Below are 23087 nucleotides of genomic sequence, written 5' to 3' on the forward strand. Positions count from 1 at the left end.
ATTGTTGGCTGGTCATCCTGGGATTTTTGGCACCAGGGATTTGGTGAGTAGGTCCTTTTGGTGGCCTTCTCTGTCTTGTGATGTGAGGAGTTTTGTGCAGTCCTGTGAGATCTGTTCTAGATTCAAGTCTTCTTGTTCTCGTTCTTGTGGACTATTATTGCCATTGCCGGTGCCTAAGAGAGCATGGACTCACATCTCTATGGATTTTATTTCTGATCTCCCTGTTTCTCAGGGGATGACGGTTATTTGAGTAATCTGTGATAGATTTTCCAAAATGCTTCATTTGGTGTCACTGCCTAAGTTGCCATCAGCTTCGGAGTTGGTACCTTTGTTTCTTCGTCAGGTGGTTCGTTTGCATGGTAGTCCTGAGAATGTTGTGTTCGATAGGGGAGTCCAGTTTGTGTCTAGATTCTGGAGAGCTTTTTGTTCTAGGCTGGGAGTTGAGTTGTCCTTCTCCTCTGCATTTCATCCTCAGACCAATGGACAGACTGAAAGGACAAATCAGACTTTGGAAACCTATTTGCGATGTTTTGTGTCGGCTGATCAGGATGACTGGGATTCTTTTTTGTCCTTGGCTGATTTTTCTTTTCATAATAGAGCTAGTTCGGCCACTTTAATGTCTCTTTTTTTTTTTTTCAATTTCGGGTTTCATCCTCGGTTTTCTTCGGGGCAGATGGAGGCTTCCGCCTGCCCGGGTGTTGATTCGGCAGTGGAGAAAGTGCAGCATATTTGGGATCAAGTGGTGGATAAATTGTCCCACTCCCAGGAAAATGCCCAACGGTTTGCCAACCGACATAGGACTGTGGGTCCCTGGTTTAAGGTAGGGAATTTGTCTGGTTGTCTTCCAGACATGTTCCTATGAAAGTTTCTCCTCCAAAATTTAAGCCAAGGTTTTTTGGACCTTTTAGAATTTTGAGGGTAATTAATCATGTTTCTTTCTGTTTGGTTCTTCCAGAGACTTTCAAGATTGACAATGTCTTTCATAAGTCTGTGTTTAAAATATATGTTGAACCTGTAGGGCCCATGGATGCGCCTCCTTATCCTTTGTTGGTTGAACGGGATCTGGAATATGTAGTGTAAAAAATTTTGGATTCCCGTATTGCTAGACGGCGGCTTCAGTATCTGGTTAAGTGGAAAGGTTACGGTCAGGAGGATAATTCTTGCTTTTCATCGAGCCCATCCTCACAAACCCGGGGGTTCCGGTGAGGGTTCGGTGACCCCTCCTTAAGGGGGGGTACTGTTGTGAATACGTTTTCTGGTTTGGGGCTCCCTCTTGCGGTCAGTGCTGGCGGTGTAGTTGATTCATGGAATGAAAGCCACACACCTGTGGAGGACTGTCAATCAGGGTCAGATTGGGCTATTTAACTGAGTAGTTTTCTCTTGTTACTTGCCGGTGCACAATGGTCTACTGTGTGTTAAGGACATTCTGTAACCAGCTCTATCCTCTCAGATAAGTGTTCTTTTTACTTCTGCTGTTTGTTTTCCACTTTCTTCTTGTTTTTTCTGCTTTGATACTAATCCTTGATTCCTATTTTGTCTGTGTGGAGTTCTTGGTGGAATGGGGATCATTCCCTGCTGGGAGTGTCTGTATACTTAGCTCCATGATTCTGCAAGGTATTGTGTTTTTCATGCTTGGTATTAATTCAGTCCCTCATCTATATTAGTGTTTTTGGATCCCAGTAACATCTGAGTGCTGATACAGTAGGGGACAGGATGTGTGACCTTAGGATTTTTCCATCTCAGAAGTGCTGGTATATATTAGGATTTTTTTATACTTTCCTATAAAGATAGTTTGGGCCTCATGTTTGCTGAATCTGTCTTTTCTAGCTTTGTATTGTGTTTTTCTATATCACCGTAGCCTTTACATGTGGGGGGCTATCCATCTATCTTTGGGGACTGCTACGAGGCAGATTAGCTTTCTCATATCTCTATCTGTGAGAATATTTAGTTCTCCGGCTGTGTCAAGATGACTAGGTCATCATAGGCTCGTCCCATGGCTACTTCTAGTTGTGTGTAAGGATTTGGTCTGCAATCCATTAAGGTTCAAGCCACTCTGTTACCATTTGGGATTCCGCATTTTTTGATACTCCTCGGTCTCTGAATCATAACACTCCGCCATGCTCGGTACCGGTTCGGTTACTATGTACTCCGGTGCCGACAGTTGTCCAAAACTAAGTCTGGGCACCCTTTTCCAATACCCTGCGACCGGGTCTCCGACTCCTCCGGTCCCAAACCACCATCTGCGACCTAGCCACCGTCTCCCAGGGAGCTACAACTTGCTCAGCTCCTCACTCTCTGAGGGCTACTTCTGTTCTAACACGAAGGGGTACTTTGCACGTTGCGACATCGCTAACATCAGCTAGCGATGCCAAGCGCGATAGTACCCGCCCCCATCGCACATGCGATATCTTGTGATAGCTGCCGTAGTGAACATTATCGCTACGGCAGCTTCACACGCACTTACCTGACCTGCGACGTCGCTCTGGCCGGCGACCCGCCTACTTCCTAAGGGGGCGGGTCGTGCGGCGTCACAGCGACATCACACAGCAGGCGGCCAATAGAAGCGGAGGGGTGGAGGTGAGCGGGACGTAAACATCCCGCCCACCTCCTTCCTTCTGCATAGCCGGTGGAGGCAGGTAAGGAGATGTTCCTCGCTCCTGCGGCTTCACACACAACGATGTGTGCTGCCGCAGGAACGAGGAACAACATCGTATCTCCTATTGGTGTGACATTATGAAAATGACCGACGCTACACAGACCACCGATTTTCGACGCTTTTGCGATCGTTTATCGGCGCATCTAGAATTACACGCTGCGACGTCGTTACCGGCGCCGGATGTGTGTCACTTTCGATTTGACCCCGATGATATCGCAGTAGCGATGTTGCAGCGTGCAAAGTACCCCTAAGCTCTGCACTGCTCTCCACTTTCTCCCTCCCACCAGTCTGCCTGACCCCTAGGTGGGTGGCCCTTTTGCAGCTAGACCAACCACTGGTGTGCCTGACAGGGTGTGGTGTGAGATGTGGCTAGGATTTGGTTGCTGATGGCAATACAAGTAGTACTTGTATTTTATAGAAGTATAATAACCATTATACCCTGAAACCATTGTTCCATTATGCACAGTGCCCCGCATGAGGAATGCTGAAAATAAAGAGTATTACATTTGTTTTTGAGTCTGTTGAATCTGACATGTTGCGGCTTTAATACATATTTTTGCCACAATCTTCTGAAATTGCACCAGCCTTATAGCACCGGCCACTGATCACACTTTAGTCTTTAAAGGGAACCTGTCAGCACTTTTTTTGGCTATAAGCTGCAGCCACCACCACAGGGCTCTTATATATAGCATTCTAACATGCTGTATATAAGAGCCCAGGCCGCTGTGACTACATAAAAAACACTTTATAATACTTACCTAACGGTCGTGCTGCGGTGGAATTGAGTCACGGAGGCGTCTCCGTTGTCTGGCGCCGCCTCCTTCGGCCATCTTTGTCCTCCTTCTTCTGAAGCCGCCGGCATTCAGGTTCTGAGCAGGCGCACTTTGATCTGCCCTGAGCAAGGCAGATCAAAGCATTGTAGTGCTCCTGCGCAGGACCGGCGAGTGTGTATGACGTGGATGCGTCATGCACACAGGCTACAGAACAAGGAGGATGAAGATGGCCGAAAGAGGCGGCGCCGACATCTGACAATGGAGACGCCTCCGTGACCCAATTCCACCGCAGCGTGACCGTTAGGTAAGTATTATAAAGTATTTTTTATGTAGTCACAGCGGCCTGGGCTCTTATATACCGCATGTTAAAATGCTGTATATAAGAGCCCTATGGTGGTAGCCGCAGCTTATAGCCAAAAAAAGTGGTGACAGGTTCCCTTTAAACTCGCCTCCGGCTGCACTTCATTATGAAAGCACCTATTCCATGAAATAAAGGTGATTGTATTAATATTTGTGTGATAAAAAGTCTATAGCTACCATCAATGATAACTAGAGTAAGCAGGGACTAGTTGCAAGGGTGTTAGTTCCCCCGACTAGTCCACCTTCTTAGCATGTTATCACACCCACAGGGTACCCGCCCTGTGGACGTGCTAACATGCTAAGAGAGTTGACTAGTTGGGGGAACTATCGTCCTTGCAACTAGTCCCTGCTGTTATAAGCATATCATAAAGGATCTTTAGAAGTACTTTTTCTAAATATCTATTTATGTATGCTACCCTGGGACAGTTATGCAGGGATTATAAATATGCACCCAGAACTGCTCATGGTTCTGGGTGCATATTGGACCGGACAGGCTCACTTCAATGATGGCCTAACATGGTAGATCATTACAATAAGAGTAAGCAGTTTTTTGCAGGTATAAAATTGTTAGTTGCATGTAAAATCTAATTTAAAATGCTGTATTGTTAGACAGTCACTATCAAAACCTCCCATTAGAGCATATATGCATCATATAGTGGAGCCTTCCCTCTCTTCTAGGTGGAACTGACAACGACTCTGCCAGTCTGCTGCTCTGGGGCAGCCATACTCCTCCAAAGCTTGACATGGTCTGAAATTTATTTGCATGACCACATGCGATACAACATTTTTACATACATAATATACTTAAAATATACAGTATATCACAAAAGTGAGTACATCCCTCAATATTTTTGAAAATATTTTATTATATCTTTTCATGGGACAACACTCAAGATAAGACTCATTGATACAATGTAATCTATAAAAAATAGAGATAATCCACCTCACCTGACAATGAAGAAACAGCAGGAGGTACCTTGGGCAGTAAAGGTACCGTCACACTTAGCGATGCTGGAGCGTCGCTACATGGTCGCTGGTGAGCTGTCAATCAGGCAGATCTCCACAGCGATCAGAGATCAGCCACCAGCCACCAGCGACCCGTGTAACGACGCTGTGTTTCATAACCATGGTACACATCGGGTTACTAAGCAAAGCGCTTTGCTTATAATTACCCAATGTGTACCTTGGCTATGTGTGCAGGGAGCAGGGAGCCGGCTTCTAGAAGCTGCGGACGCTGATAACCAAGGTAAATATCAGATAACCAAGCAAAGCCTTTGCTTGGTTACCCGATGTTCACCTTAGTTACCAGCGTCCGCAGAAGCCGGCTCCCTGCACCATGCACATTCAGATCGTTGCTCTCAAATACAGCGATGTGTGCTTCACAGCGAAAGAGCAACGACCAAAAAATGGTCCAGGACATTCAGCAACAACCGGCGACCTCACATTCAGCAACAACCGGCGACCTCACAGCAGGGGCCAGGTTGTTGCTGGATGTCACACAGAGCGACATTGCTAGCAAGATCGCTGTTGTGTCACAAAAACCGTGACGCAGCAGCGATGTCGCTTAGTGAGACGTGGCCTTAATAAGAGAGTTGGCAGCAGACAGCAGAAGATTAAATCAAGCAACAAAGCATCCAAAATAAAATAAAGTCTTTTTAATGGTGTCATTTAAAACCTAAGCATGACAATAGAAAATGAGGCAGAAATCCCTGTGAAACAACTTAACGTGTTTTGATCGAGTAATCTTAATCATAGCATATTCCGCAAAGACAGGTGCAACAATTAAATAGAGCTAGGAGGGAAGTGACATACAGGCATGGAACATGTGCTAGCCCATAACGAACAAGGAGCATATGTTAACCCTTTACAAACAGGGAGCATATGTTAACCCTTTACAAGCATGGGGCATATGTTAATGCTTTCCAAACAGGGAGCATATGTTAATCAATTGCAGCATATAATAACATATTTCAATGCAGAATGATGAAATGACACCTGAAAACAGTAGAAAATACAAAGATAAACGACACAAAATGAATTGTTACATTATAAAACTATGTAATCATACAATGATGCAAAATAGTATATAATCATATATTATATCAAACAATAGCATAATATGAACCATTACATTGTATCACAGATTTAAATACACAGTAGATTAATACATGTTCATACTGGATCAATATATAGAGAACATGTCAGTTTTGATGTTCATACCTTTTGAAAGCCAGTAATCCAGATCAAAATCCACTCTGCTTCTCTGTATTTCAAGCAACACAGTCTGTCTCCTCACGTTTGGGAACACTCACCTTCTCAATAGCTGTAACTTTAAGGGTATGTGCCCATGATCAGGACCCTCTGCGTCTAAAGGCCCCGTCACACACAGAGATAAATCTTTGGCAGATCTGTGGTTGCAGTGAAATCATGGACCTATTGTTCCATTTGTACACAGCCACAAACCTGGCACTGATTGTCCACAATTTCACTGCAACCACAGATCTGCCGCAGATTTATCTCTGTGTGTGGCAGGGCCTTTAGGCCCGTTTCACATGTCAGTGAAAAACACAAACATTCTTCACTGACGTGTAAAACACGCACATGTCCCTCCATGTGCCGTGATTCACGGCACACGTGGGTTGTCCATGTGCAATCCATGATATGTGATCCGTTATCCGTGATTCACAATGTCCGTGTTTTTAAGGTATGTGTTTCACGGATCACACCACTGCATGGTCTGTGGGACATCAGTGATGCCAGAAAAAAAGGACATGTCTCCATGTGGCAATCACAGATACGCGTGTATACCGCACAGAGACACGGTCAGTGAAAAATCATTGATGTGTGCGCAGACCCGTTCATTATAATGGGTCTGCTTATGTCAGTGATTCTGATACGTTTGTGCTTTTTTTTTAAACGTATCAGAATCACTGATGTCTGAAACAGGCCTTATACACAGCGGGTTCTGACCAGCGGGACCGTGAAAATCACCGGTGACCGCAAATCCCCTGGGTGACTGAAATGAGACGCGCAATCAGCGGTGCAGTCACTCAGGTTACCCATGGCCCGCTGGAGTCCTCCACCCGAGACCGCAAATCACCTGAGTGAGGGCATCACTGATCACTTCAGTCACTCGGGCGACTTGCTGTCACAGTTGGAGGATCCAGCGGTGGCCGCGGGTAACCTGAGTGACGTCATCGCTGGTAGCGCGACTCACTTCAATTGCTCCATGGAGCTGACAGAGAGCAGTCGTGGTCTGTGTCTGCTCGCTGTCAGCTGCCAATGTAGCAGAGCTGGATGCATCGTGGAACTTCGTGTGGATTACGTCGGACCTGGAGGGGTGTTTGGGGATTTTAATAAAGTGGAGAAAGAGGGGGATTTTTTTTTTGTCTTTTATTCCAAATAAAGGATTTTTCGGGTGTATATGTTTTCTTTAACTTACAGATTAATCATGGGGGGTATCTCATAGATGGTTGTGATGATTAACCTAGGACTTAGTGGAAGCTATGGGCTACCATTAAAGGGAACCTGTCAGCAGAAATTTCCCCTAAAACCTAACAGATTCCCCCTCTGCAGCTCCTGGGCTGCATTCTAGAAAGGTCCCTGCTATTATTGTGCCCCCTTTCTGACCAAAAAAAAGAGTTTATAAAGAGGTACCTTTTTGGCTTCGGATTCTATAAATCAGACACGGGGGCGGGCAGCCTGATGGCCGTTATTCTGCCCCCTGGTCCTGTATGCCGCCCCCATCGCTGATTTCCATACTTCTGGACGCCGCCCACTGCTCCAGCCATCCCCGCGCATGCCCAGTGCCAGTCTCACGGGACTGAGCACTGTGACTGCTGGTGACGTGTGCGCAGGCAAGTGATTATGGGCGGGACTGTGACTGTTATCAGCAAGTACCCGCCCATAATTTCGTGAGCGCGCAAACCTCTCCAGCGTCACACTGTGCTCAGTGTAGATGCTAGACTGTATGGGCTGCTTCCAGGGATGACGTCCCTTTGTCACGTGATAGGGGCGTGTTCAAAAATACTATCACGTGACAAAGGGACGTCATCCCTGGAAGCAGCCCATACAGTCTAGCATCTACACTGAGCACAGTGTGACGCTGGAGAGGTTTGCGCGCTCACGAGATTATGGGCGGGTACTTGCTGATAACAGTCACAGTCCCGCCCATAATCACTTGCCTGCGCACACGTCACCAGCAGTCACAGTGCTCAGTCCCGTGAGACTGGCACTGGGCATGCGCGGGGATGGCTGGAGCAGTGGGCGGCGTCCAAAAGTATGGAAATCAGCGATGGGGGCGGCATACAGGACCAGGGGGCAGAATAACGGCCATCAGGCTGCCCGCCCCCGTGTCTGATTTATAGAATCCGAAGCCGAAAAGGTACCTCTTTATAAACTCTTTTTTTTGGTCAGAAAGGGGGCACAATAATAACAGGGACCTTTCTAGAATGCAGCCCAGGAGCTGCAGAGGGGGAATCTGTTAGGTTTTAGGGGAAATTTCTGCTGACAGGTTCCCTTTAACTCCTTATTACACAGATTGCCACTGCACCAGGGCAATTCGGGATGAGCCGGGTAGAGTCCTGGGACTGTCGCATCTAATGGATGCGGCAATTTCGGGCAGCTGCTGGCTGATATTTTTAGGCTGGAGAGCTCCCCATAACATGGGGCTCCCCATCCTGAAAATACCAGCCTTCAACCGTGTGGCTTTATGTTGGCTAGTATCAAAATTGGGGGGGGCGCACGTCGTTTTTTTTGTTTTCTTTAATTATTTATTTATTTTACTGCTGGATATAGATCCGCCCACCGGCAGCTGTGATTGGTTGCATTCAGACGAGCCCCCACACTGAGTGACAGCTGTCTCACTACAACCAATCATAGGCGCCGGTGGGCTGGGGAAGCAGTGAATACGAGATGGGTGGCATTTTCAAAGCAGGAGAAGCTGCCGGTGCTTTGTGACAGTTGTGCAGCGCCACGCAGCATCAGTGATCGGTGAGTATGAAAGAGAGACTGAGAGACCAACAGAAAGAGAGAGAACGACCAACCAACCGACAGAGAGAGAGAGACTGACAGACACAGAGAGAGAGAGACCAACATGGACAGAGAGAGAGAGAAACCGACACCGACAGAGAGAGAGAGACTGAAAGACCTGCGTTTTGTTTGTCAAAAAAGCATGCAGAATGCAATAAAAATGCAGTGCAAACACACAGCTAAACATTTTGGTTGCGTTTTGGCACACCTAATTGATTTCAATGGGTGGAAACTTGGCTTCATTGAACAATTTGAAATTTGGCTCCATTGAACAAACCCGACATCGGAGGTAAAAATTACTCAAGAACGAAAATTAATTGTTCTTCAAAAGAAATTCAGTGACCTCCAAAACATATCCCTTTAACTCACCAGAATAACTGCAATATTTGGACATTTGGTTAAGAACAGCTAGGAGGACCAATTATGAGTAATGGAGGTATATAGTAAGTGCACGTCACACATTTAACAAGAATATGTCTTAGACTATTAAAATTTCTCAAGCAAGTTTTAGACATGCTTGCTGTCCCTTTTGTAACTGAAAGACATCTGTGCTAAAGACTGCAACCTGCTATCCAAACAATTACAAAGATTTTCAAGCAAAGAACCGATTCCAGATACAATCGGCCTTAGGGGGGAGGAAATACTCCCTTACAAGTTTTGGGTCAAGCGTGAAATAGTGGAATCTTAGGTGCAGATGGATTGAAAAATTCACTCAAAAAATTGTCAATGAGACCCAAACACATGGCTCTGTCAAGCACTGATGTGAGGTGTAGTAGTGAGAGAGAGAGGATGGTATGCCACGCTATCACCAATGAAACATTTTTTTCCATTTCTTTATTTCTTTCACAGGTCAGGTCAACGTGTTTCAGGGACTGACTATACCTTCATCATGACATTAGGAACATCAAACCCTATGACATGATAGTCCCTGAATTGCGTTGACCTGACCTGTGAAAGAAATAAAGAAATGGAATAATCAATTCTTCTCATTGGTGATAGCGCATTATACAACCTTCTCTTGCTCTCTAGTACACATGGCATCATCGAGGCTACTGCTTTCGCCATCTTTGAAGTTTTCACTAGGAGTTGTGCCTGTCACACCCCTAATAGGTGAGTTGAATACCTTTATTGATAACACTGTTATACGTGATAAGACCCTATTGCGCTCTCTCTCTCCACAGTTTTGTCTATAAAGTAATGATGTGAGAGCATTTTTTTATGGCGTTAGTATTTTTTTATTATTATTATTATTTATTTATAGAGCACCATTGATTCCATGGTGCTCTACATGAGAAGGGGTTACATACAGAATACATACACAAGTTACAGTAGACAGACTAGTATAGAGGGAAGAGGGCCCTACCCTTGCGGGCTTACATTCTATAGGATTTTGGGGAGAAGACAGTAGGTGGGGTGTAGATTGGGCGGCAGCTCCGCACGGTGGTCGAGCGGCAGCTCCGCACGGTAGGGAAGCAGTGAGGTCATTGTAGATTATAGGCATTTCTGAACAGATGAGTTTTCAGGTTCTGTTTGAAGCTTGCAAGGGTAGCAGATAGTCTGATGTGTTGAGGCAGCGAGTTCCAGAAGACTGGGGATGCTCGGGAGAAGTCTTGGAGTCGGTTGCATGAAGAGCGAATGAGAGAGGAGGAGAGAAGGAGATCTTGCGAGGACCGGAGGTGACGTGTTGGAGTGTAGTAGGAGATTAGTTCAGAGATATACGGAGGAGACAGATTATGCACAGCTTTGTAGGTCAGTGTTAGTAGTTTGAATTGGATACGGTGGAAGATTGGGAGCCAGTGGAGAGACTTGCAGAGAGGAGAAGCAGGGTGGTACTGAGGAGAGAGGTGAATCAGTCGGGCAGCAGAATTAAGGATGGACTGGAGAGGGGCGAGCGTGTTAGTAGGGAGACCACAGAGGAGGATGTTACAGTAATCGAGGCAGGAGATTATGAGGGCATCCACTAGCATTTTTGTAGATTGCGAGTTGAGGAAAGGACGGATTCTGGAAATATTTTTGAGTTGAAGACAGCAGGAGGTGGTGAGGGATTGGATGTGTGGTATGAAGGACAAGGCAGAGTGAAAGGTCACTCCGAGGCAGCGAACTTTGGGTACTGGCGAGAACCTGGTGTTATTTATTGTAATAGATAGATCAGGTGGAGAGTGTAGGTGAGATGGAGGAAAGATGATTAGTTCAGTTTTGGCCACATTGAGCTTTAGGAAGCGAGAGGAGAAAAAGGAGGATATAACAGATAGACACTTCGGGATTCTGGACAGCAGAGAAGTGACATCTGCACCAGAGAGGTAGATCTGAGTGTCATCGGCATATAGGTGGTACTGGAAGCCATGGGACTTTATGAGTTGTCCCAGGCCAAATGTGTAGATAGAAAAAAGTAAGGGTCCCAGGACAGAGCCTTGAGGGACGCCAACAGAAAGATGGCGGGATGAAGAGGTTGTGTGGGAGTGGGAGACACTAAAAGTGCGGTTGGAAAGGTGTGAAGAGATCCAAGAGAGGGCGAGATCTCTGACACCAAGGGAAGAGAGGATCTGTAATAGGAGGAAGTGGTCGACAGTGTCGAAGGCTAAGGACAGGTCTAGAAGTAGGAGTATGGAGAAGTGCTTGTTAGCTTTGGCAGTAAGTAAGTCATTTGTGATTTTAGTCAGGGCAGTTTCAGTAGAATGATAAGGACGGAAGCCGGACTGTAGGTTGTCAAAGAGAGAGTTAGATGAGAGGTGGGAGGAAAGTTCAGCATGGACGTGCTGTTCCAGGAGTTTTGAGGTGAACGTGAGTAGTGATATGGGGCGGTAGCTGTTAGTAGAGGTTGGGTCGAGGGAAGGTTTCTTTAGGATAGGTGTGACTGATGCATGTTTAAAGGCAGAAGGGAAGGTACCAGTCATTAAAGATAGGTTGAAAAGATGGGTTAAGGCTGGAATAAGGATAGGGGCGAGGTTGGGGAGGAGGTGGGATGGGATGGGGTCAAGTGCGCAGGTGGTGAGGTGCACTTTTGAGAGAAGACGTGCAAGCTCTTCTTCGGTGATGGTGGGGAGGAAGTTTATGGGGGAGGGGCAGTGGTCTGTTATGTGAAGGGGTTGTGGTGACTGAGCAGAAAAGACTTGCCTTATTTGGTCGATTTTTTTTTTTTTTCTTCTTCTTTGAAATAAGTGGCAAAGTCTTCTTCAGAAATGAGGGAGGTTGGAGGGGGCAGTGGTGGGCGAAGGAGGGAGTTGAAAGTATTGAATAACTGTTTGGGGTTGTGTGTTAAGGAGGATATAAGGATTCTGAAGTAATCCTGTTTAGCGGAGGTGAGGGGCTGAACGAAATGTGTGAATTGCATTTTTGAATGTGGTGAAGTCTTCCTGGGAGTGCGATTTCTTCCAGCGCCGCTCTGCAGCCCTAGACACTTGCCGTAGCTTTTTAGTGAGGCTGTTGTGCCAGGGCTGTCTATTGATTCGTCTCACTCTGACATGCACAAAGGGAGCGACTGAATCAATAGCTGATGTGAGAGTGGCGTTGTTGAAAGTGGTGGCACTGTTTGTGTCGTGGAGTGAAGATATGGAGGACAGCGGAAGGATAGAGTCAGAGAGGGTGTGCATGTTGAGGTGTGCAAGGTTTCTGCGGGGATGTGCTAGGTGCTGGACAGGGGGTCAGGTGAGGAGGACAGGGCTGAAAAAGTCAGCAGATGGTGGTCAGATAGGGTGAGGGGGGAAGTTGTGAGGTCAGAAAGGGAACAGAGGCAGGTGAAGATAAGGTCTAGTGTGTGCCCATCTTTAAGGGTGGCAGAGGCGGACCACTGAGTTAGACCAAAAGACGAAGCGAGAGACAGGAGTTTGGAGGCTGCCAACTGGCAGTTGTCATTGGAGATGTTGAAGTCACCCATGATGATGGTGGGAATGTCAGCAGAGAGAAAGTGTAGAAGCCAGGCAGAGAAGTGGTAGAAGAAGGAAGTGGTAGCGCCTGTGGGTCTGTATATGACAGCTACTTGAAGGTTAGAGGGAGAATAGATTTGGACAGAGTGCACTTCAAAGGAAGGCAGGACAAGAGAGGGTAGGGGTGGGATTGGGCTAAAGCTGCAGTTGTTAGAAAGAAGGAGACCCACTCCTCCACCCTGTCTATTGCCAGGACGAGGAGTGTGGGAGAAGTGAAGGCCACCATAGCATAGTGCAGCAGGGAAGGCAGTGTTGAAGGGTGTCAGCCATGTTTCGGTGAGGCCCAGGAAGGATAGATTGCTAGAGGTAAAGAGATTGTGAATGATTTGCAGTTTATTACAGACAGAACGGGCATTCCAGAGTGCTCCATAGAGAGGGAGCGTTGGAGTAGGTGAGAGGGGAATGGATTTTATATTGGAGAGATTGCTGTAGTTACTAGTATGTGGGGAGTAATAAATGGGTGATAAAGAAGGGTGTACCATCTGTGGGGGGCCAAAGTTGGGGGATATGTCACCAGCAGTGAGAAGAAGTAGAGAAAGGGAGAGCAGGTGGGAAAATGAGAGTGGACGGCATGGTCTGCGTGATATTTGGAGCGATCTGAGGTTTAAGAGCAGGTCAGCAGATGAGGACAGATGAGAAGGCAGGAGGGACGGGGAGATGAAAATTTGTTTGGAGAGTGCTGGGGTGTGGGGATAGCGAAGGACAGTAAGGAGGAGAGGGGCAAAGACTGTGAGGACATAGGTGAACATGGTGGGAGTAAGGCGTTAAGTATGGGATTTATCAATTAAATTGTGACAGTGGCAAACTCAGTTAGAAAGAGTAAAATTTTACCTTCTGGTCATTTCTGGTATATTTCTGACACTCCACTTAATAGATCCCACTTATGAGATCACACCAGACCAGGGTCATAGCAGACCTGAACCAACAAATTTATACATCTCTGAAGGCCTACAGATTGACTCTGGTGTGAGCAGAGGGGAGGGGTCGTACTAACACAGAGCACAGAAACACACCAAGGGTAAATTATCTGAAAGACACTACAAGAAGCATTTGGACTACTTCACAGCAAGATGGCTATACAGTGGTACCTCGCTTAACGAGTAACCCACATAACGAGATTTTCGCTATGCAAGCAAAGCTTTCTGTAAATTTGTAACCCGATTTACGAGAAAGCTTTGCTGTACGAGCGAAATTCTCACCTCACACACTTCCGGTTTCGTCCATCCACCACACTCTGACCCGCACTTGCAGTCCACACAAGCACACACATGTACGCACAAACACACACGCATGCACGCACATACAGTATTATGCTCAACTTACCTTCCGTTCCACCGCCGGTCTCATGGATCTTGTAGTTCCCGGGTACATCGCGACGTCCTCGCGGCGAACTACAAGACCCAGGAGGCCGGCGGTGGAACGGAAGGTAAGGTGAGCATATAACATAGTGTACCTTACATTTCATCGCCGGCCTCCTGGGTGCTGTAGTGCGCCGCTCCACTCCGTTCCACGCTGGGATTCTGCCTCCATAGCGACGAGGGAGGAACTTCCTGTCACCGCTGCTGAATGGCAGAGCGCTGGCCAATCAGAGGCAAGCAGCTCTGCCTTGACGTCAGCGCTCTAGCAGGGAAGTTCCTGCCTCGTCGTTATGAAAACGCGATACACGGCCCGGCCCCGTACTGGTGAACAGCAAGTCCCAGGAGACCGGCGATGGAGCGGAATGTAAGGTGAGCATGTAGTATGTGCGTGTGCATGCGTGCATGTGTGTTTGTGTGAGTTTGTGTGTGTTTGTACATGTTTGTGTGTGTTTGTGCATGTGTGGAATGACAGAATAGGGGACCAGGATGGGACATTTAACCCGTTGTGGAACGGATCGTCAGCACTGCAATGATTTCCTATGGGAAATCTTGCTTTGCTGAACGAGTACCTTGTTTAACAAGCACAGTCCCAGAACGGATATACACAGCCCGTATATAGCACAATGCAGAGCCACATAGCATTAGGCATCCTCATGTAGTATACAGCCCATCTATAGAACAGTGCAGACCAAGATAGCATTAGGCATCCTCATGTAGTATACAGCTCGAATATAGCACAATGCAGAGGCAGATAACATTAGGCATCCTCACGTAGTATACAGCCCCTATATAGCACAGTGCAGAGTCAGATAGCATTAGGCATCCTCATGTAGTATTAACTCATATAACCACACATTCCACATTTTGCACTGATATGATCAGGATTGCATCTTATCGAACGATAATACGGTACCACTTATATCCTCAAGCTAAGGATATATATGATGCCAAGCTTCCATAAAAATAATACTTTATTTAGTTAGAAAAATAAAAAACATATAAACAGACACAAAAGGCACAACAGGGTAGAGAGAGATACAACTGTGACTCCCACAAATTGGGGGGAGTGTAGGTGGGGACCAAGAGAGTCTCTCTTAAATCTTTACACAATACCTCAGCAAAATCACTGGTCTGTACAGGAATAAAATAGTTTCATGTCTCCTGACGAAGCCCTAGGCGGGGAAACACGTTGAGGCGTGGCGGGTGGGAACCGCAATTACTTTGGCCAGGTCTGTATGTCATTATATGACTCTTTTCATTGCTAGTGATGTTACTGATGATCCCTGTTTTGATGTATCCCTTTGGATTTCCTGTTTAGCCGGTGGGTCACAGGTAATAGCTATTGGAAGCCACATACCTCTTGGCCTAAACAAATTTTGTGAGTGAGAGTGTGCGGATGTCCCCAAAGTGAGTGTCCCACTTATGGAACTCTATGGGGATTATTATTGAATAATTATCTTCTTTGACCTACGGCTGTGATGGCCATCCACAGGGTACTGAATTAATATGTGTTCTTTATAAGTACTTAGTCCGGCCCATTTGGCTGTACAGAGGCAGGGACTCTGATAGTGAGCAGACTGATATCTGTGTGCTATTATTAATTTACCCATTTGGGCAGCACATAATGAACCTTTTTTGGTCTTTTTGGTAATATAATCAGATCAGTGTGCTCACGCAGGTCTTTTCCCGACTACTTCTGTGCAGTCTTTGGGAAAACATGGTGGTGATTTAGTATCCATGAAACTTTTTTATTCCTGTACAGACCAGTGATTTTGCTGAGGTATTGTGTAAAGATTTAAGAGAGACTCTCTTGGTCCCCACCCACACTCCCCCCAATTTGTGGGAGTCACAGTTGTATCTCTCTCTACCCTGTTGTGCCTTTTGTGTCTGTTTATATGTTTTTTATTTTTCTAACTAAATAAAGTATTATTTTTATGGAAGCTTGGCATCATATATATTCTTAGCTTGAGGATATAAGTGGTATTATACTCATGTAGTATACAGCCGCCATATCATTTAATGCACTCCTATGGTCATCTGGCCACAGTGATTGTACATACATCTCCTCGTTCCCCTGCTGCTCCGGTCTCCTTGGCACGTGCATTGCTGTCGCTCGCTCTGACCTGTCAGCAGGCGTGCAGTGATGACGTCACCGCTCTCTGCTGCAGAGCTGTCAGAGTAACGACAGACAGCGGAGAGAATGAAGAGAGAGAGTGTGCCGCTCCATCTCATCATTGCTCTCAACTGTATCGGCAACTTCGATGCCGATACAATTGAAAGCGCGATCCTCGGCGGAGTAGGCCAATGACAGCATGGGCATTGAGCCCCCCTGACTAGCGGTATGCCACTCCTGCCACTGCGAGTGGGCCCCCCCGGCAGCCCGGGGCCCCGGCATTTGACCAGGTTTACTGTAATACAGACACCAGATGTTATACAATATACACATTATTATATACCATATCACACTACTCTGTACACTGGATGAGGTATACCATGTACACAGATATACAATGCCCTGCACTGATCACACCTGGACCTACAGGACCTCACATATTCTATATGTAATAAGGGCCATATAGTATAATCTGTGCTGTCCTGCAGGCTCAGATGTGATCAGTGCAGGCTCTGTGTAGTGATGTCTGTGCTCTCTGCTGGAGCTCAGTGTGAGTTATTGAGGGGAGGGATGAGGCTGCAGCTGATGACCCGTCACTGACAGCCCAACCTGATGTGCAGCAGTTCATACTCCTGCAATAACTCACACTGATCCCCGGCAGAGTGGCCGCTGACACTATGGAATCCCATCCTGCTGCCTCCTCGCTGCAGCCTCCTGCCCGGAACCATGATGGATGACGTCATACTCACCGTGCTCCACTGAAGCCTCTGCTCCGGTCCTCCCACAAGCTCCTCTATGGCAGGAAGAAGCAACAGGCACACAGTGACATCATCCTTGCAGACGCAGCCCACACAGCGTGCAGTGGGCATGTCTGCAGGACAGTGACGGCCAGGATTGAAATTCGTTTAAGGTACAGTGCGGTCCTGAACCACTGCGGCGTTAATAAAATGGCGGCCACACAGATAGTGGTGGGGGCCCCCTCAGAAGCTCTTATGGTGGGGGCCCCGGAGCTGGAGTTCTGCCTGCCCCGCCTATAATCTGGCCCTGCTAGTAGGTCATGTTCACACACACACAATTACTCCTGCTACGCAGAGGGATTACCAGGTATGAGGCGACTATTTAGACAGTCCCTTGGTTAGGCAAAGGTTGGTGAGAAGGGGGTATAAATCACCATAATGAGTGGCGCAGCAAAGGGGTGTAGGCTTTTGGACTTGTGAATAGATAGTTCTATTCTTTCTGTTTTATGCATGGTTGTTATTGTTTGTTTTAATAAAGTTAAACAATCATTTATCAACCCAACTGCCTAGAGTTCTTTTCCTAGTGCGTGGCTTTGCTGTATACTGGGGAGCCCACCCTGTACACGACTTTGAATGAAGCATAAGTCGCAGTGGGAAGGTCACTGTGCTACAATGCGGCCTAGCGGGGGGGGGGGCAACCACCGTCTGGTGTTGAGCTCTCTCAGACATCGAGAGAACTACCTTTGGATGAAGGTAACATTATATCTATGCCTGCACCTTCCTCACAGATTGGCTGGACTACCTGCAGTTAAAAATAGTGTAGCAGAAATGGAGAGGTGGTGTAGCTTTCTTTCAGCAGAGGAACGTTACTGACTATCCCAGACAATGATACTATGCCCCAAAGAATTGCCTGCACTTTTTGTAGTTAAAATTGCGTAGCAGAAATGGAGAGGTGATGTAGAATGCAGAGGTGGTGTAGCTTTTGTTACGGTTGCTGTGGCTCTGGAGTCTATGTCCAGATTTCTTGCTACTGCACATGTGCGAGCACTGGAGACTATGTCCAGATATCTTGCTACTGCACATGTGCTAGCGCTGGAGACTAAGTCCTATCTTGGAGCCATTGCACATGTGCGGGTGACATCATCGCTGCCACGAGGTCACATGTCTCTGACACCTTCTATGCCGATTGGCCGCTGGTCATGTGCTTGTGACACGTGGTCACATGTCTCTGACACCTTCTATGCCGATTGGTCGCTGGTCATGTGCTTGTGACGCTTTGCTCGGTGATAGGCCAGCGTGACGTCATTCCTGTCGTTCTGGCAGTGGATTGGCTCTGGTGTCCTCCATCTTGGATGAGGCACAGAGTCTATATAAGACCCTGACGCATGCCGCATGGCGCTCAGTCCTCTTGGTTCATGCATGAGAGTAGACGCTCTGTGCACGTTCCTCTAGGCATCTCTCTGTCTATGCTAGGTGAGCGCTACCGGCAGGGTAGCGTTCTTATACCTTACAGCTTCAGCTGCAGTCCGTATCCTTACCTCTTAGGGGAGCGGACATAGGCAGGTGCCTGAGGCACATGGTCTGACTGGGCCTTGTGATTTTATTCGTAGGTGGACGTTGCCGCTAGGGTAACGTTCCTTTTACTGCGTCTGGCAGTTGTTCGTATCCTCGCACACTAGGGGAGCGAACAGAGGTAGGAGCTTTGTGCGGCTTATGCTGCTGTCCGTCTCTTTTGCACCACTAGAAGAGCGGACCTATGCAGGTGCCATATCTAGTGGTTCGTGTCCTTGCACACTAGTGGAGCGAACGCAGGTAGGAGCTTTGTGCGGCTTACGCTGCTGTCCGTCTCTTTTGCACCTCTAGAAGAGCGGACCTAGGCAGGTGCCATATCTAGTGGTTCGTGTCCTCGCATACTAGTGGAGCGAACGCAGGTAGGAGCTTTGTGCGGCTTACGCTGCTGTCCGTCTCCTGGCACCACTAGAGGAACGGACCTAGGTAAGTGCCATTTCACACTCACTGCTTTTGTCTCTGTGATCATTAACAGAGATCATTCCACACACCCTCCAAGTAAGGGAGGAATTGCTTTATTTTCTAATTATATTCCTCTGTGAGTTTAACAGAGGTATTGCACTCTGCCATAGTCTGTAGCAGAGTCTTTGCACGGTGGACCCTGACTGTCTGATATTCCTTTAGGTTTTATTATCAGACAGCCCCCCGTAACATTAGGACTGAGCCAAGGGTCTGGCAGTTATGGCAGAATATCAGCAGTTACACCGTTACATACAAGTACTTAAGTCGCGGCTCAAGAGCATAGAGGATAAACCTCAGACCATGGTGACATCTGCACATGATCCTCGACTTGCTCTGCCAAACAGATATTCTGGCGATGCCAGATCATGTCGTGGTTTCATTAGTCAGTGTCAGATACACCTAGAGGTCAACTCTTCTCGCTTCTCTACAGAGAGGTCCAGAGTAGGCTTTATCATCTCCTTACTTCAGGACAAAGCCTTAGAATGGGCGACTCCCTTATGGGAGCGCTCTGATGTGGTTACTCTGAGACATCAAGACTTTCTTGATGCTCTTAAGGCGGTATTCATGGGTCCGCAGGTTACCCATGATGCGGCTCTGAGACTGTTAGATCTGTCTCAGGCTATGTCCGCACGTTGCTTTTTACCTGCTTTTTTGCTGCTTTTTCAACTGCAGTGTTTAATGCCAAAATGGTTGTGTTCTGCTTTTCAAGCAAAGTCTATGGGAATTTGGGTTTCTTGTCCGCACTATGCAGTTCAAACTGCAGCCTTTTTGTTGTAGAACTTTGGTCAAAAACTCAGCTTTGTAGTGCAAAACCCAAATGGCAAAAACAATTAACATGTCAGTTGTTTTTGCCATTTGGGTTTTGCACTGCAAAGCTGAGCTTTTGACCAAAGTTCTGCAACAAAAAGGCTGCAGTTTGAACTGCATAGTGCGGACAAGAAACCCAAATTCCCATAGACTTTGCTTGAAAAGCAGAACAGAACCATTTTGGCATTAAACGTTGCAGTTGAAAAAGCAGCAAAAAAGCAGGTAAAAAGCAACGTGCGGACATAGCCTCAGGGTTCGTTATCCACTAGTTCTTATGCCATTGCTTTTAGAACTCTGGTGGCAGAACTAGATTGGCCAGAGAAGGTGTTGATTCCTATCTTCTGGAGAGGGTTGACAGGCTATGTCATGGATGCTCTTGCTACTCGTGAGGTCCCTGCTTCTCTGGAGGACTTGATCACAGTAGCAACGAGGATCGACGTACGCCATAGGGAACGTAGACTCGAGATCTCTTCCTCACGCCCTAAGCTTCGGGCTATTCCAGTTGTTGAGGGTCCACTACCATCTTCCTCAGCATCTGAAACATCTCCCACTCCTATGGAGTTAGGTCATACGTCCTCCAGACTACGCAAGTCTGGTCCTCCTATATGTTACGTATGTCGTCAGGCTGGGCACTATGCCAACAAGTGTCTTAGCCGTCAGGGAAACTCCCAGGCCTAGTAACCATTAGAGGGGGGTTACTAGAGACGTCTTCTGCACCCTCTAAGTGTAATATCCCAGGTCAGCTCTCATTCTCTGAGAATACATGGCCTATTATGGCTTTTGTGGATTCCGGAGCTGACGGGACTTTTGTGTCCTCAGGATTTGTAAAGAGACACAATATTCCCTCTATCATGTTAGAGGCGCCTATTCCTGTCCGTGTTGTTAATGGGACTATGTTGTCTGACTCCATTACATTGAGGACAGTTCCCTTGCGCCTTTCCCTGTCTCAGGGTCACATAGAGGAGATTTCTTTTCTTGTTTTGCCTGAGGGTATAGACGACGTTCTTCTGGGTCTCCCATGCCTTCGGACCCATGCTCCTCTAATTGACTGGGAGTCCGACAGCATTATTAGTTGGGGTTCGAAATGTCAGTCCCGATGTCTTCCCTTACCACCTAATGTCGTGGCGGTTGCATCAACTGATCTCTCTCCCATACCTACACCCTATTTGGATTTCGCAGACGTGTTCTCCAAACAGGGTGCTGAGGTTCTTCCACCCCATAGGCCGTATGACTGTGCCATAGACCTTATCCCAGGTTTGGTTCCACCTAAGGGCAGGGTTTACCCCCTGTCAATACCTGAGTCTGAGGCCATGTCGACCTATATAAGAGAGAGTTTAGAGAAGGGGTTCATTCGTAAGTCTGTCTCTCCCGCGGGAGCTGGGTTTTTCTTTGTTCGAAAGAAAGAGGGTGATTTGCGTCCCTGCATAGATTACAGGGGTCTCAACGCAATCACGATAAAGAACAAATACCCGTTACCTTTAATTTCGGAGCTCTTTGACAGACTGAGGGGAGCTCAGGTTTTTACGAAGTTGGATCTGTGGGGTGCGTATAACTTGGTACAAATTCGAGAGGGTGACGAATGGAAGACCGCTTTTAACACCCGAGACGGTCACTATGAATACCTCGTCATGCCTTTTGGTTTATGTAATGCACCCGCAGTATTTCAGGACTTCGTATACGATGTGTTCAGGGATTTACTGTTATCCTCCGTCGTGGTGTATCTGGACGACATCCTGATTTTTTCTCCTGATCTGGAGACTCATCGTCAGGATGTCGTTCATGTCCTTTCCCGTTTAAGGGAGCACTCTTTGTTTGCTAAACTCGAAAAATGTGTATTCGAGCAGTCATCCTTGCCTTTTTTGGACTACATTATCTCACAAGAGGGTCTGGCTATGGATCCTAGGATCCTAAGTAGGAGCTTTGTGCGGCTTACGCTGCTGTCCGTCTCTTTTGCACCACTAGAAGAGCGGACCTAGGCAGGTGCCATATCTAGTGGTTCGTGTCCTCGCACACTAGTGGAGCGAACGCAGGTAGGAGCTTTGTGCGGCTTGCGCTGCTGTCCGTCTCCTGGCACCACTAGAGGAACGGACCTAGGTAGGTGCCATTTCACACTCACTGCTTTTGTCTCTGTGATCATTAACAGAGATCATTCCACACACCCTCCAAGTAAGGGAGGAATTGCTTTATTTTCTAATTATATTCCTCTGTGAGTTTAACAGAAGTATTGCACTCTGCCATAGTCTGCAGCAGAGTCTTTGCACGGTGGACCCTGACTGTCTGATATTCCTTTAGGTTTTATTATCAGACAGCCCCCCGTAACAGCTTTCTTGTCCGCAGAGGAACGTTACTGACTATCCCAGACAATGATACTATGCCTCAAGGAATTGCCTGAGCTGATTTAGAGAGAAGCTGTGAAAAACCCTTGCACAGCGCTGGCACAGACCTGCCTAGCAAAAATGGCTACGAACTGCTCTAATCTAGCCCTGAAAAGGGCTGAAATTAAAACTAGTCCTCGCTCCCTAAACCGATGTCTCGATTGCACTTTATTGTGCCCGCAGCAGCAGCGGGAGCGGTGACTGTCACACACCCGCAGCACTGAGATAATGGCAGCGATGGGGAAAATGGCCGGGTCTTATAGGGCAAGGACATGTGACATGCACAGCCAATGAAACATGCCCTTGCTTGTCTGGCAAAAATCCACTTTGCTGTGTTTGTGCCTGTGATTGGCTGACAGCCTGGCCTGCTCCACTGTACGCGCGGTTAGGAAAAAAAAAACCGCGATCGCCATTCTTTCAGCACTCAGCAGCACTGATCTAAACCCGGTCCCCCCCCCCCCCACACTATATGCTGAATTTTGATAATATCATTAGTAACAGTGACTGACCGTATTACAGTGAAAAGCCAGCTAGTAACTAGCTAAACTTTTGGTGATCGAACCGTTATTGAACGGTAACTCGAACAGTCAAACGTGAAGCAAATCGTTCGAGTTCGTCGAACGACTCTAACACCGCCCAAAATCACTCGAATTTGAAATTGGCGAACAGTTTGCTCCGAACACCGCTCTTTGCACACATAAAAAAAATTCACTTCAGTGTCATGCTTTTTTTACAGTATGTGTCACATGGATGCTACACACGTAGACAAGGACGGGATACGGATCACATATACATACACACAGATGGCCACACGGATAATTTGTTAAACGGATGTTTTTTAAACGGACGTGTGAAGGGGGCTGAAGCTGACCAGGCATCATTTTATTTAGTGTTTTTGTGATATATATGGAAAACGTAACTTT

The 23087-nt window shown here is 47.0% G+C and overlaps 1 protein-coding gene across 1 annotated transcript in view; it reads left to right on the top strand.

The window, feature by feature from the left end:
- Positions 1–23087, top strand: part of AR (androgen receptor) — a 1201765-nt gene that overhangs the window by 437820 nt on the left and 740858 nt on the right. The window lies entirely within an intron of this gene.

The sequence above is a fragment of the Anomaloglossus baeobatrachus genome, chromosome 9 (assembly GCF_048569485.1).
Source record: "Anomaloglossus baeobatrachus isolate aAnoBae1 chromosome 9, aAnoBae1.hap1, whole genome shotgun sequence".
NCBI classification, from domain to species: Eukaryota; Metazoa; Chordata; class Amphibia; order Anura; family Aromobatidae; genus Anomaloglossus; species Anomaloglossus baeobatrachus.